The 4281-nt window shown below is 46.0% G+C and overlaps 1 protein-coding gene across 1 annotated transcript in view; it reads left to right on the top strand.

Annotated features, from left to right (window-relative positions):
- Rbm17 (RNA binding motif protein 17) overlaps nucleotides 1–4281 on the top strand; it is a 24396-nt gene continuing 20115 nt past the window's right edge. Inside the window, exon 1 of the mRNA XM_005354895.3 lies at nucleotides 1–142. The gene's annotated coding sequence lies outside the window, so the exon portion shown is untranslated. The remainder of the gene's footprint in view (nucleotides 143–4281) is intronic.

The raw sequence follows: 4281 nt of genomic DNA, 5'->3' as shown, positions 1-4281 counted from the left end.
CCGCGCGGTGGCTCACCCTGCGGAATCGGCGGAGGGTCGGCGCCGCGGCGGGCACCGGCGGTCGGCGGGCTTCAGCGCAGGGCGGCCGTGCTCCGCGCTGCCGCCGCCGTGGCCCATGGGCAGAATCGTCTCGGAAGGCCGGGTGAGTAGCACCGTGGCTGCCCCGGGCAGGCGGTCTGATCCGGAACGGAGACTTGGGTGAGCGCGCCTCCACGGATGGGGACGCGAGGCCGCGGCTCTAGGCCGCGCCGTGAGGGGCACGGGGCTGCGGGCACGGCCCCCCGAGCTGCCCAGGGGTTCCCGGCCCTCTGCTGCGGGCCTCTTCTGCCTGCCGTGCTCGGCCGGGCCACTCTGATCTCCCCTCCACCTGTCTTGATCGCCTTGACACTAAACACCATACCTTCCTCCTCTTCATGGCCCATGTCCAGACCTAGTTGTTGGGTCGCCAGACCCCAGTAACCCGGAGTGTGTCAGGCCTCAGGAAGCTCGTTTCCTTCCTGGGCCCCAGAAGTAAGGCTTGAGGACGTTGTCTCGCCTGGACAGGTAGAGGCAGTTGTAAGTCCGGCATCTTCAGCTCTGTGCTACGGGGAGTTTGAGCGCTCCTGTCCATCCTCTGGTTTTTGGACTTCGTTTGCTTGGGCTAGAATGCGTGCTGCAAGTTAAGTGTGGTACTTCTCCAGGAGTTAGAGCTCGACGAAGCGGGCTTGAAAACCCAGGCCTGGGTTGATCTGAAGACCCGGAGGACAATCTGAAAAGACCTGGAAGAGGAGCTGATGTTTATTCAGTTTTGGAGGGAGTTTATTAAAAGTGCAGAAGTGGGAAAAGCAACAACACGAAGCACCGTCGAGTATTCTGCAGTTTAAGTCAGTTAAGAGGGATTTGGAGGGATGAACAGGTCCTGACCATACTTTAAGTCAGGAAGGGAGGACCATTGACATTATATTCTTATTGGGAAGGGTACGTGAGGATGGAAAGTATGATTTCCTAAGATGATTCTGTTTGTGCTCAGAACAGATGAAGACTGTCTCCTTGTGACAGGTCGCTCTTTGAAACCATGCAATACAGTGCGCACATTTATGCTGGGATGAGCTGTAAGCATTTAGAGATAACTAATTATAGTAAATATGAATAGTCTAAGCCGGGCAGTGGTGGCCCTTTAATACCAGCACTCGGGAGGCAGAGGCAGGCGGATCTCTGTGAGTTCGAGACCAGCCTGGTCTACAAGAGCTAGTTCCAGGACAGGCTCCGAAGCCACAGAGAAACCCTGTCTTGAAAAATAAAAAAACAAACAACAACAACAACAAAAAATGAATAGTCTATTTCCGGGTGGTGGTTCATGCCTTGAACGCCAGTGCTTGGGAGGTGCAGGCAGGAAGATTAGGGGTTCAAGGAGAAGCCACAAGTGGAAATCAGAGAACAGCCTGCAGGAGTCCCTTTTCTCCTACATGTGGATCCTTATTGACCCCTTATTTGTTGTCGCATATGACATGACCTTTTTGTAGTGGCATTTCATTTGTATTTTAATAAGTAAAGCGTTAGCCCCACTGGTCAGCCTTACAGACCAGGCACTGGTAACACACACCTTTAATCCCAGCAGCCACTTTAGTTTGTCATATAAACCGGGCAGTGCACGCCTTTGATCCCAGCACTAGACAGGATTATAAAACAGGAGGAGATAGCTTACAGCCACAGTCTCATTCTGAGGTCTCCTGGACATAGGATCACCATTTTCCAACTGAGGTTGAGGTAAGAGGCAGTGGCTGCCTGCTTTGCTTTCCCGTCTCAGGAAAAGCCTTGTTAAAATACAAATGAAATGCCACAACACTTTTTCACAACTTTCCAGCAGGGAACAGTTTAGTAATAAGTCTACAAGTCTTTGAGAATAGTGGGGGAACCTGTTCTGCTGTGTGCTTGGGTTGCAAATGTCTCTAATTACTTTGATTTTGATAGGCTCTGGCCTATGGTATTTTGGTATAACTTTGATGGGAAATTTAAACTGTCAAAAACGGAGTAGCTGTAGATAGAGGGGAATAAGTAGTTCTGTAAAAGGCATCATGAAGTACTGTATGCAAGGCATGATTGTGTGTCAAATTGACAAGGGGTAGGTTTGTGATGGTTGCTCTTGGCTATCAACTTGACTACATCTGGTACTGAAGACCAACTGAGACATTCAACTTCATGGACAGCTACTGGATTCTTGAAGCTTCAGTTTGTACACAGCCATTGTTGGATTAGCTGGACCACCGCCTATAAGCCATCTAGTGTGTGTGTTTTCATTCATTCTTTAAGTTCTGTTCCTCTAGAATTTAGAGAACTAATATTAGTGGGCTAACCAAAAAGGGTAACATTACCATAAAAAGTGAACTAAGGGTTGGGGAGATGGCTTAGTAAATTGCTGTTGGGTAAACAAGAGACGCTAAGTTGAGATCCCCATCACCTATGTTAAAATTTCTCCATAGAAGTGCAGCCTATAATCCCAGCTTTGAGGAAGCCAAAACTGGAGGTCCCCTGGACCATACTAACTAGCTAGCTAATCTTGCCAAATCAGTGAGTTACAGGTTTGATAAGAGACCCTGTCTCAAAAGAATAAGGTGAATGGAGAGTGACAATAGAAGACACTCAGTGTCCATCTGTGACCTCCAAATGTATATGTATATTTACAGCACACAAAGACAATGAATGGCCAAGCATGGTGGCGAAGGGCTGTAATCTCAGATGTTTATAGTTCTGCGTGCATTCAACACACATGCATTCAGTAAACACATTTTACATTATAAAGGCCAACTTCTGTTTATATTGTTATTTGAATCTCAGTTCTTATGGTATGTCTAAATATTGGAAAGTGCTGCTTTTTATTAGCTGGCATCAGACTCCATGAACTAAATGTATTACATTAGTGATACCAAAACATTTTAGGTTTGGATCTTGGTAGAATCTTGTTAATGTATTTGTTAACTTTAATGTTTGCTAGGTGTTTGTAGGGAGACTAATGACTAGCCTATGGTATATTCATAAATGTTTAAAATCACTAAAATATAAATATGTACACCTTAAAAGGAATAGATCCTTTGCAAGCAAAATTATTTAAGGTTAAAAACCAAGGGAGTAATTGAACAGGGGTCAGGGAAAATCACATGGATGACTGAGGAGCCAAGTGACTCCTTTTCCTGACCCTGTGTTCTGTTTTAGTTGATGAATTCAGAGGAACTTGTGGTAGTTATGGTTGAAGTCATGGGTACTTATATGTGGGGTGGCATGTGCTCTACTGTGACAGTCCTGGTCTGTGAATGTATAGGTCGGTGAAAACCAGAAAATCAGAAGAACAGTCTTCATATCTACTGAGGAATAAAGGTATAACTTTATGAGCTGTTACAAAAAACTACCAGATGGTGGAGAGACATCAGTTTCTAATACTTAAAGTGCTTTTTAAGGCAAAGAGGAGGTAATCAGATCAGATGGAATTGTCAGTAGAGTCTTCAGTTCAGAGAAGTGAGATGAAATCACAGTAGATTCACAAAACCGCTTTAACTCAGAAGAGTGCATTAATCTTGAGTCTTGGTACCCGCCTTTTATCTCGGCACTTGGGAGGCAGAGGATCTGAGTTTGAGTCCAACCTGGTCTGTGTAGCCCGTTTCAGACCAGCTAGAGCTACATAGACCCTATCTCAGACTGGGAAGGGAGGGAGAGAGAATGAAGTGGGGGGGGGGGGTAGTGTGTATTAAATAGAAATTTTCAGGTGAAAGGGCGTTGCTGGATGCTGAGATCCTCCACAGTGTTTGAGTTTATTTTTAACCCTAAAATTTATGAAGATACCTGTGTCAGAGTTGACGCTTTGAATAGGGTGATATACCAGTGTTTGCTGGTGTTGGTTCACTCCTGTCTCCATACCAAGTGCTCCCTCTTTAATTTTTATTTTTAAGTTGCTGTATGGCACAGGCTGACTTGGAACTCAAGTTCCTTAGCTTCCTAGTGAGAGTACCTGTGGCAAAACAAATGTAATACAAATACATTATTATTTTAGCTATTTGTAAGTGTGCACTTCTGTGGCAGTGTGCTGGCTAGTGTTTTGTTGTTGTTTGGTTGGAATTTTGACAGCTTGATACAAGCTAGAGTCATATGGGAAGAGGGAACTTTGATTAAGAAATTGCCTCCAAGCCGGGCGGTGGTGGCGCACGCCTTTAATCCCAGAACTTGGGAGGCAGAGGCAGGCGGATCTCTGTGAGTTCGAGACCAGCCTGGTCTACAGAGCTAGTTCCAGGACAGGCTCCAAAACCACAGAGA

The sequence above is a fragment of the Microtus ochrogaster genome, chromosome 16 (genome assembly GCF_000317375.1).
Source record: "Microtus ochrogaster isolate Prairie Vole_2 chromosome 16, MicOch1.0, whole genome shotgun sequence".
Lineage (NCBI taxonomy): Eukaryota > Metazoa > Chordata > Mammalia > Rodentia > Cricetidae > Microtus > Microtus ochrogaster.
Note: the sequence above shows the minus strand (reverse complement) of the source record. Positions and strands in the feature narration are given on the sequence as shown.